This window comes from Rattus rattus, chromosome 2 (genome assembly GCF_011064425.1).
Source record: "Rattus rattus isolate New Zealand chromosome 2, Rrattus_CSIRO_v1, whole genome shotgun sequence".
NCBI lineage: Eukaryota > Metazoa > Chordata > Mammalia > Rodentia > Muridae > Rattus > Rattus rattus.
In genome coordinates, this window is record NC_046155.1 from 169,447,314 (window position 1) to 169,460,608 (window position 13,295).

The window sequence follows — 13,295 nt, forward strand, 5'->3', positions numbered from 1 at the left end:
CGAGCTCCGCAGCCAATCAGCAACGGCTGGGGCGGCGCAATGACCTCACCGGTTCTACTCTCTTGCCCCTCCCCCACGTGGTTGTTGGTGCTGGTAAACCAGAGTAGAGAAGTTTGGGGTAGGGGGATGGGAGGAGAACTAGTGATGTCACCTTTCCTCTGCGTGATTGGCTGTTGGGTGGTCGGACTACGGCCAATCAACAGTCTCAAAAAGTCTGGCGCGGCCCCGCGGAAAGCCCTGTTGCCACCAGAAGGAGAGAGGACCTGAGGTTGTAGGGTAATGCGCTCTGCAGTACAGGCAACGCGCGTGGCCTGAGGCCGTAAGGCCGTGGTGTCAACTCCAAGACTTTTTGATTTTAGGACGGCGCACTTTTCTGATCACACCCTCCCATCTCCAAACTTTCTTTTGGGGCATAAGATGGGAAAATGCTGCACTTCCTGGGGTTTCACACTTTATTCCATAGGTGAAAAGCCCTGTGGTTGTTCACACCTGAGGAAAGATGTGTAAAAATCAGGGGTGGGTGTCACACCAGAGGTGAGGAGAAGAGCTTGTGCCACATACCCTCTGAGCCTAGATGGTTGTTGCCCCAATGCCAAATTTACACCAGGTGTGACTATCCCTAGTTTCACCCTACCCATCAGGTTTCCCCTGGATCAAAGGGTAATGGAGAATGATATACACCGGCTCTAAGGAAGGTTTCTCTTGCATATAATGGATACTCAATACTAATAGTGAGAAAACACATCCGGCCTATTGTAGCGCATCTTACTTTCAGTGCTGGCTAGTTTTTAAGTTGAGGCAAATACCAAGTCCTGAGACAGTGTGAACCCCGATTGCCTCTAAAAGATTGCCCTGTAGGCAAGTCAGTCAGTGCAGTACTATCTTAGTGATTGAGGTCCAACCCATTGTGGGTGGGTGCCACCTCTGAGAAGGTGGTCCTGGGATGTATAAGGAAGCAGGCTAAACAAACCATGGAGAGCAAACATTATGTAAGGCTCCTCCAGGGCTTCTGCTTGACTTCCTGCCCTGACTTCCCTTCAGATGGGCTTAATAAAATGTAAGGTGAAATAAATGCTTTCCTCATGGACTTGCTTTTGGTTTGCTTGACTACAGCAGTAAGACACTGTCCTAATGTCTGCACTATCCGTAAAAGAATGTTCTGTGGTATATGGCTGCTTCACACAGAGCAAGCGAAAAGAACCAGTTATCTATGGCACTGACCGTGAGGCAATTTCTCAATATCTATAGGAAGTCCCCACTGTCCACGGGGACTCAAGAATTTTTGGCAGGTCCTTACAAGTTCACAGAGAGCTTAGTCTATTACCCATGCTATTGTAGAACTCTGTCCTCACTAGTCCAGGCTGGTCACAAACTGGAGTTAATCTTCCTACCTCAGTCTCCCAAGTGCTAGAAATAAAAGCATTAAGGCCACGCCTGGGCTGGTTAAAAGCGCTGGGCCTAATCTAAAGGACCTAGATCTGATGATGCCACAAACAGCGGTGCATATTTAAAACTTAAAAACATGCACATACCAGCCGGGCAGTGGTGGCACACGCCTTTAATTCTAGCACTTGGGGTACAGGCAGAAGGACCCTCTGAGTTCAAGGCTAGCCTGGTCTACAGTAAATGAGTTCTAGGACAGGCAGGACTATATAGACCCTGTCGTCCAAACAAACAAAAATACACTTGGATAGCCCCCTAGCGAGTGGTTCAAGGTGGTCGCCAAGTGGGGCAGGGGCTGGGTTCAGGACAGCTACAGAGACTTCTTAAGAGTTTGCAAATGCAAACTGGCCTTGGTAGGTTTGAATACAAAGAAGATTGTGCTGTCCGCAGGGAGGCGACTGCTGGGCAGTTCACAGTTCCCACTGTGCATACAAGCCTGTGTTGTGGAGAGACTCAATTGGATCAGAGTGAAGGTGTGCTTCCCCTGTCGGTTCACATCAGGTGTGAGGATTAAACAAACACATCCTGCCAAGGAAATGTTCTGCTGTAGTGCCAAAGACTTTCTGCCTCTAGTGTGATTATGATGTCCATGGAGGGGATTTCCCCCACCCTCCCATACGGCTCGTGATCGTTACAGCATGCAGGCATGCGGGGAGACCTGTTAGTGGGCATTTACACGGGCCAAGGCTTATTGGAGGAAAGGTGTGTGTTCAGGGAGCTGATTCCTGCCGCTGAGAGAATTACATAAACTACAGTTAATTTACATACTCAGTTACACTGTCCTGTGGGGGAGGGGTGGTGTTCCCCGAGGTAAAACTGTCCTGCCTTAGGTTGCCCCGGGTCAAATCGCAGCTGGGCTTCTTCCCAAACTGTGTGATATGGGGAAGGTCACTTAATCCCCCAGTTCCTTGATTTCCACCGCTTTTAAAATGGGAATAGGGCCGAGGGTGTGGCTCAGTGGTAGAGCATTTGCAAAACCTCCGCTTGAGGTTCTGGGTTCTATTCCGGGCAGAGAAAAGAAGAAAAAGGCACAAAAGGCCTTGATGGCTTTGTTAGGAAGGCCTGCCGAGTTAGAGCAGTTCAAGCCAGTGCATTTTGAACAGCGGGATGAAGTTCCTCAATTTTAAGAAGAAGAAAGGAGACCCAGGCCCACGTCTGCGATAGCAGTATTAGAAGGTGGAAGTGGGAGGATCCAGATAGTCAGGAGTTCAAGGAAAGCTTTGGTTAGAGAGCCAGCTGGAGGTCAGCCAGGGCTAAAGGAGACCCTATTTCAGGAAACAACAAGGAAACCAGAAGAACAACCATATTCATCATGAAGAAATACTAAGGCAGGAAGTAATCCCAGCATTGGGGAGGCTGGTGCTGGGGGATCATCGAGACCTGGGCTACATAAGCAGACCTTATCTGAAGAAGCAAAAAGAGAAAGAAAAAATGCTAAACGTTTGAGAAACAGTATTTATTTAATCTGATTCGTATGTTGTGATATATATGTATGTATATTTCAGAATATTACTCTGATCTATCACCAGTTAAGTTTATTTATTTAATGCGTTGGGAATGTGTCTTCGTACAGGGGCTCGCGCTTAGCATGGACATGGTTTCATCCCCAACACCGTAATAAATAAATAAATTTACAACAGTAGAAAAGAGGACAAGGGGGGCTGGAGAGATGGCTCAGCGGTTAAGAGCACTGACTGCTCTTCCAGAGGTCCTGAGTTCAATTCCCAGCAACCACATGGTGGCTCACAACCATCTGTAATGGGATCTGACACCCTCTTCTGGTGTGTCTGAAGACAGCTACAGTGTACTTATATATAATAAATAAATCTTTAAAAAAAAAAAAAGAAAGAAAGAAAAGAGGACAAGGCGGTTGGGGATTTAGCTCAGTGGTAGAGCACTTGCCTAGCAAGCACAAGGTCCTGGGTTCGGTCCCCAGCTCCAAGGAAAAAAAAAAAAGAAAGAAAAAAGGAAAAGAGGGCTGGGGATTTAGCTCAGCGGTAGAGCGCTTTTACCTAGGAAGCGAAGGCCCTGGGTTCGGGTCCCCAGTCTCAAAAAAAAGAACAAAAAAAAAAAAAAAAAAAAAAAAAGGAAAAGAGGACAAGGGAGATGGTTTACTAGGTAGAGATGCTTGCTGCCAGGCCTGAGTCCCAGAGTTCTATCCCCTGAAAACTGTCTTCTAAACTTCACTTGGCTGGTGTGGCACATACATGTCTTGTCCCCAGCATGGATTTCTCTGAGTCCTAGGCTAGCCAGGGCTAACAATGAGACTGGTCCCAACACCCTTTAAACACCCTCCTCAAAAACAAACAAAACAGAGCAGAATCTGGGAGATGGCATTCAAGAGTGCTGACTGGACTTCCAGGGCATCAGCAGTCAATTCCCAGCACTCGCCAGGCAGCTCAGAAACACTTGCAACTCTAGTTCCAGGGGATCTGACAACTCCTTCTCAACTCCATGGGCACCAGGCACACACATGATACATTGATACATAAGAATACATACAGGCGGGGTTGGGGATTTAGCTCAGTGGTAGAGCGCTTGCCTAGCAAGCGCAAGGCCCTGGGTTAGGTCTCCAGCTCTGAAAAAAAATACATACAGGCAAAACATACAAATTAAATAATTTTGGAGGTGACAGTGGTGACAGTTTTGTTTTTTGAGACAGGGTTTCACTTTATAGCTTTGGCTATCCTGGAACTTGATAGGTAGACCAGGCTGCCCAGCCTCAGATTCACATTGATCCACCTGCCTCTGCTTCCCAGGTGCTGGGATTAATGGGATGGACCACAATGTCCAATAGTATTTTTAAAAGGATACTTTGCTTAAAGTGTTAGACTTTGAACATTATAACACACAGCTAGGCATGGTGATGCAAGCCTTTTAATCCCAGCACTCAGGAGGGAGAGGCAGGCAGATCTCTGGGAGTTCAAAGCCAGCCTGCTCTACAGTGGGAATCCAGGATAGGACAGCCAGGACTGGTTACACTGAGAACTGAGAAATCCTGTGTGTGTGTGTGTGTGTGTGTGTGTGTGTGTGTGTGTGTGTGTGTGTGTGGGGAGGGGGGGGGGGGGGGGGGAGTAAGAGAGAGAGAAGGAGGAGGAGGAGGAAGAGGAAGAAGAGGAAGAGGAGGAAGAGGAGAGAGACAGAGAGACAGAGAGAGAGAGACAGAGACAGACAGACAAAGCACATTAGGACATAGGCAGAACCGCCATGAGACTGAATGAGATTGAGGCCTGCCTGGCCTACACCACAGTGACAGTTTCAAACAAAACAAATAAGAACAGGACATGGTGGTAGACACCTATAATCCCACTCTACTCCAGAGCTGGAAGCTGGAGGACTAGGAGTTTGTTCAAAGTTGGCCTCAGCTACACAGTGAGTTCAATGTGGACAACACAAGACTCGGTCAAAAACAAACAAACAAACAAACAAACACCTAGCTCTCCCCACCCGCCCCATTACAGCAAGTAAGTAGCAGAGGGCTGCCCTGTCTGGCTTCAGTGAAAGAGGATAAGCCTCATCCTGTAGAGACTTGATGCCCCAGGGAAGGGGTGGGGTAGGGAGCACCCTCTCAGAGGCAAAGGGGAGGGGGAGGGGTGATGAACTTTTGAAGGGGGGGGGGACCAGGAACAGGGGGCAACATTTAGAATGTAAATAAATGAAACGATTAAAAAACAAAACCCCCAAAAAAAGTATGTAAACAAAACAAAACAAAACCCAAGGGTGGAAGGAAACACCAAAATATACATTTTTGTGTTTTTTTTTCTTTTCTTTTCTTTTTTTCCGGAGCTGGGGACCGAACCCAGGGCCTTGCGCTTCCTAGGCAAGCGCTCTACCACTGAGCTAAATCCCCAACCCCGTTATTTTTCTTTTTTGCAGCTGAAATTTTTACTTAATTTTACTTTATTTTTAAATCATCATCATTTTACCTCCTGACTGTAGTTTCCCTCCTTCCCCCCCCTCTTTTGGACACAGGGTCTCAGTATGCTGCCCTGGCTGTCCTCCAACTGGTTTTGTAGACAAGCCTGCCTGGCATCAAACTCACAGAGATCCTCCTACACCTGCCTCCTCTGTGTAGGCTGGATTAAAGGTATGTGCCGCAAGGATACCGGGCTCGACCTGTTTTTTCCCTTTACCTTTTTATCAGATATTTTTATTCTATGTATATGCGTGGCAGTGTACAATGTGTGTACATTGCCCATAAAGGTCAGAAGAGGGCTTTGGGTTCCCAGGACATGGATGGTTTCGAGGCTCAATGTGAGCGCCTGGAACTGAACCCGAATCCCTTGCAGAGAGCACAGTGTCCGGAAAGCACCCAGCAGCCTCTGCGGCCACCTTTCCCTTTGTTCTTTTGTACGGGATTCACGGGATTCACGCTGTATCAGGCTAGCCTCACCTCAGTAGATAACCTAGATTGACTTCAAACCTGAAATCCTCCCGGCTCAGCCTCCTGAGTGCTAGGATTAGAGGTGGCTTGACCCACTGCGCTTTGCTTACAAGTATTTTCAGAGCGTTAAAGTGACAGCCTAGGCCTAGCTCTTAAGAGCACTTGTGGGGTTGGGATTTGGCTCAGTGGTAGAGCGCTTGCCTAGCAAGCGCAAGGCCCTGGGTTCGGTCCCCAGCTCCGAAAAAAAAAAAAGAGCATTTGCTGCTCTTGCAAAGGACCCAGAGCTGGTTCCCATCACCGAGACAACTAAGAGGACAACTAAGAGTCTGAATCTCCAGATGCGGGGGCCCAGCGCCTTCCTGTTCACAGACAGTGCACTTGCGAAAACACAGGAAAAGATTCATACACGAACAGCAAGAGAAAATCATTAGAGGGTGGGACGGAAATGAAGCACGGTGGCTAGCGGAATGAAGCACGGTGGCTAGCGGCACTTGCTGTTCTTCCCGAGGACAGAAGTTCAGTTCCCAGCACCCAGATCAGGAGGCTCACGTCTGCCTGTAATCCAGTTGCAGAGGATCCGACCCCTCGCGTCTGCAAGAGCACCTGTCTTCACAGGCACGCACAACCCCACAGAAGCACAAACATACGCATGTAACTTAAAATAAGTTTAAAAATAAATCTCGGGCTGAAGAGATAGCAAGGGTACTTACTGCTCTTCAAAGAGGACCTGGGTCCAGTTCTTAGCACCCACATTAGGCCACCCACAGTTGTCTGTAATTTCAGTTCCAGGGAATCTAATGCTGTCTTCTTGTCTCCTTGGGTACCCATACACGTGAATATATTCACATGTGCCCGCACACTCATGCACACACACACAAGCACACTCGAGCGCGCGTGCGCGCGCGCGCACACACACACACACACACACACACACACACACACAAATAAAATATTTCTAAAAAAATATTTTCAAGGGTAATGTCATCCATGCCTTTAATTCCAACACAGGGAAGGGAGCAGCTGGCAGGATCTCTGTAAATGGAGGCTGGCCTGGTCTACATGATGGATTCCAGGCAACCCAGACCCAAACAATGATGCCCATTCTCAATTTCTTTTTTTTTTTCAAGTATGGTGGTGGGGAGGGAGCCAAGGGTCTCAGACATGTTAAGCATGTACTCTACTGCTCAACCCCTCAGCCTCTGAATATTTTTTTTCAAAGAAGAAAGTCTCCTGGTTTTGTGACACAGGCCTTAAAACTACTACATAGACCAGGCTGGCATTGAACTCATGACTCTTCTATTTCTGCCCCCTAAGCACTGGGATTGCAGCATGCCCCATCACGCCTGACTGGCCTAACACTTTAGGGAGTCTGCACACAGCCGTGAGCCAAAAGCATCCGTAATCTCAGCCCTCAGGAGGCTGTGGTAGGCAGATCGCTCTGACTTGAGGTCAGCTTGGTCTACACGGTGAGATACTGTCTCAAAGACAAATAGTTTATGCCGTCAGGATCTAATTAGTAAGCTTGTCCGTGCTTTGTGTGTGCTCTGGAAATGAGTCTTGGGGAAGGGATTCTAGGGCCGAGAAAATCTGCGTGATGAGTCAACTCACCCATCAGGAAGTGGTATTGGACACAGGACACTAAGTGACCTTATCATCAAGGTGAGGCAATAATAAAATAGGATATTTAACCTCCCGTCTCCCCACCCACACCCTCTTTAACAACATTTTATTTATTTATTTTTAAAGATTTATTTATTTTTTCTTTTTTTTTTTTTTTTTTTTCCGGAGCTGGGGACCGAACCCAGGGCCTTGCGCTTCCTAGGCAAGCGCTCTACCACTGAGCTAAATCCCCAACCCCTTATTTATTTATTATATATAAGTACACGGTCTCTCTCTTCAGACACACCAGAAGAGGGCATCAGATCCCATTACAGATGGTTGTGAGCCACCATGTGGTTGCTGGGAATTGAACTCAGGACCTCTGGAAGAGCAGTCAGCGCTCTTAGCCGCTGAGCCGTCTCTCCAGCCCCATTCTACTTATTTTGAATGTTTGGCTTGCAGGTATGTAAGTGCTCCATGTGTGTGCCTGGTGCCTATGGAGGGAGTAAGAAGATGTCATCAGATTGCCTGAAACGAGTCACTCACAGTTGTGAGCCAGCCGCCTCTGTGCACTGGGAACCAAGCCTGCGTCTTCTTTGAAAACAACCAGTCAGTTTTAATCCCAGCACTCAGGAGGCAGAGGCAAGTGGATCTCTGAAATTGAGGCCAGCTGGATCTACAGAGTGAGTTCTAGGACAGCCACGGCTACACAGAGAACACCCATCTCAAAAAGCAAAAGAAAAACAAGAAATGTTCTTAGTTCTTAACCACTGAGCCATCTCTTCAGCCATCTCATCTATCATATCATCATCATCATCATCATCACCACCACCACCATCATCACCACCACCATCATCACCACCATCATTATTTTGGAGATAGGGTTTCTCTGGGTTAGCCCTGACTGGCCTGGAACTCTGTCAGTAGACCAGGCAACCCTGGAACTCACAGATCCTTCTGCCTCTGCCCTCTGAGTGCTGGGATTAAAAGTGAGTGCCACCAGGGGCTGGAGAGATGGCTCAGTGGCTAAGAGCACTGACTGCTCTTCCAGAGGACCTGAGTTCAATTCCCAGCAACCACATGGTGGCTCACAACCATCTGTAATGAGATCTGGGGTCATCTTCTGGCCTGCAGGCACACATGCAGACAGAAAGCTGTATGGTGTATACATAATAAATAAATAAATATAAAAAAAAGTGAGTGCCACCAGGGGTTGGGGATTTAGCTCAGTGGTAGAGTGCTTGCCTAGCAAGCGCAAGGCCCTGGGTTTGGTCCCCAGCCCAAAAAAAAAAAAAAAAAAAAAAAAAGAAAGAAAGAAAAAAAAAAAGTGAGTGCCACCACTGCCTGGCTGTCTGCTATTCTTGACCTCGAACTGGATATATGAGAAGGATGACCTTCAACTCCTGGTCATCCTGCCTCCAACTCTCAGGTGTGTTGATTATTGTGTGTAACCACGACACCTCCTTCACCTGTATGGGAGAGCTCACTTGAAATAACAGGATACTCCACCTTCAAGGGGAATCCTAGTGTCTTAACTTGCGTGTGTATAGAAGAGAGGTTGGGTTACCTCTAATGGGAGAACTAAAATTGGTGGAGATGAACAGATCATATAATTGTATGGTTACAAAAGCCCATGAAGAGCTGGAGAGAAATGGCTCAGCAGTTAAGAGCACTGACTGCTCTTCTAGAGGCCCTGAGTTCAATTCCCAGCAACCACATGGTGGCTCACGACCATCTGTAATGGGATCCGATGCTTTCTTCCTTCTTCTGGTGTGTCTGAAGACAGTGACAGTGTAGTCATATACATAAAATAAGTAAATAAAAATCTTCGAAGGCCCAAGGAATTTTTTTTTTTTTTTTTTTGTCGGAGCTGAGGACCGAACCCAGGGCCTTGTGCTTGCTAGGCAAGCACTCTACCACTGAGCTAAATCCCCAACCCCGAAGGCCCAAGGAATTTAACTGGAACATGAGGTATCTATTAATCAAGACTGGAATGAAACTACTATACTCTCACTAGAATTTATTGGAGCCACTGTTGATTGAGGTTCAGTGTAAAAGTTAGGTCTGGTGGCTCCATGCTTCCAGAAATAAGACTCAGGGTCAAAATATATTTACAAACACCTTAGCCATATAGCTAGGCTCTTCTCTGACTAGATCCTAACTAACACAGCCCATCTATTTTAACGTACATTCTGCCGTGTGGCTGGTTACCTTGAAGCCACCTAGGCATGTTGATCATGGGGTTCTCTGGTCGGGAAGCACACAGCTTCTGAGAGTGAGCCTAGTTACATGACTGTCTATATGTAGTCATGTATATGTTGTTCGGGAGTTGCTCCCAAATCCAAAGGAATCCAAGTAATGTGGGAGTCACTCTGCTTGATAAATCACACTAAGGAAAGAATTGTGTGGGGAACATGTGGTTTGCAGCCTGTGTCACCGTTTACGCTCTGCAGTGTCCTGGGTCTCACTGGGTTTGATAGGTCTTTCTCTCGCTACTCTTTGTGGTCATGGAGACTGAATCTAGCGGCTCACACAGGGTTAGGGTAATGGACTACCGAGGAACCGAACCGTTCACCTTGCTGTCTATCTTGTCCTGGCTGGGCACTTCCAGGCAGGGTTCCTGTTCATGTTTTTGGTCTAGTTTGTTGACATTTGTTTTTCTTTTTAAGATGTAATTTATGTGAGTGCTATTTTCATGACGTGTGCATGACAGAACAGGGCATCAGATTCCATTACAGATGGTTGTGAGCCACCATGTGGTTGCTGGGATTTGAACTCAGGACTTCAAAAGAGCAGCCAGTGCTCTTAACCTCAGCCATCTCTCCGGCCCTGTTTTTTTTGTTTTTCAAGACAGGGTAGCCTTGGCTAGAATTTGCTCTGTAGACCAGGCTGGCCTCCTGCTTTTGCTTCCAGAGTGTTGGGATTAAAGGCCAGACATGTGCCTCCTCTGCCGCCACCACCTGTTTTTGTTTGCTTGCTTGTTTGTTTTGATTCTTTTTGCGGAGTCTGTATTGAATCCTAAGCTGTCTTGAAATCACCGTATAAGCAACTGTGGTAGTTTTCCTGTCTCGGTTTCTCAACCGGTACACTTCACAGGTGTGAGTCATCCCACCCAACTCTTGTCCATGCCCTGACAATAAGAGGATGTCGGGCTGGAGAGATGGCTCAGAGGTTAAGAACACTGACTGCTCTTCCAGAGGTCCTGAGTTCAATTCCCAGCAACCACATGGTGGCTCACAACCATCTGTAATGGGATCTGATGCCCTCTTCTGTGTGTCTGAAGATAGCTACAGTGTACTTATATATAATCAATGAATAAAATCTTAAAAAAACAAAAAAAAGAGGATGTCATCTGTGTCCCGGTGGTAATGGAATGAAGTGTGCCAGGCCCATGAGAGGAGAGTTATTTACACTGGTTTTCATGGTAACAGAAGCAAAGCTCCCTTTTCTTCTCTTCTTCCTCTCCCTTCTCATCATCTTTAAACGGAGTCTTAGCATGTAGCCCTGGCTGTCCTAGAACTCGCTCTGTAGACCAGGGTAACCTGGAACTCAAGAGATCCACCTGCCTCTGCCTCCCGGGTACTGAGATTAAAAATGTGGGCCACTTCCCTAGATTGACCACACATGCTTTTAGTCCCAGCATCCAGGAGGTCCAGGACGGCCTGTACCAGGATAGCCAGCACTACACAGAGAAACCTTGTCTTGAAAAAACAGAAAGAGAAAGAAAAAGGCAGAGGTTTGTACAGGGTACCCGTGAAGCATCGGAGGATCCCTTAGCCCATGAGGACTCAATGGCCTCCTTGCAAGAAATGGCCATTGATCAACAGTAGTTTTTTTTTTTTTTTTTTAAAGATTTATTTATTTATTATATATAATGAGGAGCTGTCTTCAGATACACCAGAAGAGGGCCGGATCTCTTTACAGATGGTTGTGAAATGTGGTTGCTGGGAATTGAACTCATGACCTCTGGAAGAACATGCTCTTAACCACATCTCTCCAGCCCAACAGTAGTTTTGATTATAAATTTGACTGTGTGGGTATCTCTCCTAGAGATGGTTGGGTTCACAACTGTTACCACCTTTTAGGCTGAGAATCACACGGCAGTCACATGGATTGGAGAAAGAAGTTACAATAAGATCCGTAAGTAAGTTACCGCAGAAGACAGAAAACCTGGGGACATTTTCGGCCCCTGGCTTCCATTCTCTGGTCGAGGTAGTGGTGGCACATGCCTTTAGTCACAGCCACTCAGGAGGGAGAGACGAACCGCTCTCCTTCCAGGCCACACAAGGAAATCTGCACACACTGCATAAACTCTATCTACGTATGCCTGAATCCATGGTAACCTATGTGGAGGTCAGAGGTTAACTTTAAGGACTTGACTTTTTCCTTCTGCTCTGTGGGTCCCAGAATAAGATTCAGGTTATCAGGCTTAGTGGCAAGCAAGTACCTTCATCCACTGAGCCATCTTACCAGCCACTATTTATTTATTCCGGCTTTCAACCTTCCAAGAGCTCACACTGCATATGTATATTACCCTGCCTGAGCCCTGAGATAGCCCAGATTGGTCTCAAACCTCTTATCTAGCTAAAGATGACCTTGAACTTCTGATCTTCCAGTCTTCACTTCCCGAGTGCAGGAAATAGAGGAGAATGTATGTCCTGTTTCACTCCGGTCAGGAGCGGGAATGAAGGTCTTTGTGCCTAAGAGGCAAGCATTATCAAAACAGAACTACATCTTCAGCCTGGCCCTGACTCCTTTTACTTTAGCCATACCTTTGGAAGCTGGAGAGATGGCTTGGGGGGGTTAAGAGCAAAGGCTGCTCTTTCAAAGGACTCAGGTTCAATTCCCAGCACCCACAGGGTGGCTCTCAACCATCTTTAACTGGATCCAGGTTCAGGGTGTATGACACTCTCTTCTGGTGTTTTGGCTCCAAGGCACATGTCATACACGGACAGACATGCAAGCAAAACACTCGATACATAGAAAATAACAGCAACAATAATAGTAATAATAATAGTTGTTTTTAAAAGGATTTAACTTAGTGCATTGCAAGAGTACAGTCAGCAGGATAGTTAATCAACACCCATCTCTCTGTTTGCTTGAGGTAGGGTCTTGCCAGTTACCTTGGGGTTCCCCCCCCCCCCGGAGCTGAGGACAGAACCCAGGGCCTTGCACTTGCTAGGCAAGCGCTCTACCACTGAGCTAAATCCCCAACCCCCAGGGTCTTGCTATATATTCCAAAGTGGCTTTAAACTTAGGGTACTCTGTCTCAAGCCTCCCAAATACCAGGATTACCAGCAACCATCATCGACTTCACAGTGCCAGTAATGTGTGTTATGTGTGTTATTTATAGTTGGGTGTCTGTAAGGCATAGGGTGCTCACATCAGTGAGGTAGATATATTTGCATATACACATACTATATACACTTATAAAGCATGTATATACATGTTTCTTACTGTTTATATTTATTACCACTATAAATCTCATTTGTATATGTATTTTGTTATTTTAAAAAATATTTTGAGGGGTTGGGGATTTGGCTCAGTGGTAGAGCGCTTGCCTAGCAAGCACAAGGCCCTGGGTTCAGTTCCCAGCTCTGAAAAAAAGAAAAGAAAAAAAAATATTTTGAGCTGGGCAGTGGTGGAGAACACCTTTAGTCCCAGCACTCTGGAGGCAGAGGCAGGCAGGTCTCTGATTTTGAGGTCAGCCTGGTCTACAGAGTGAGTTCCAGCACAGCCAAGGCTACCCAGAGAAACCCTGTCTTGAAAACAAAAACTAAGAGGGATGGCTCAGCGGTTAAGAGCACCGACTGCTCTTCCTGAGGTCCTGAGTTCAATTCCCAGCAACCACATGGAGGCCCACAACCAT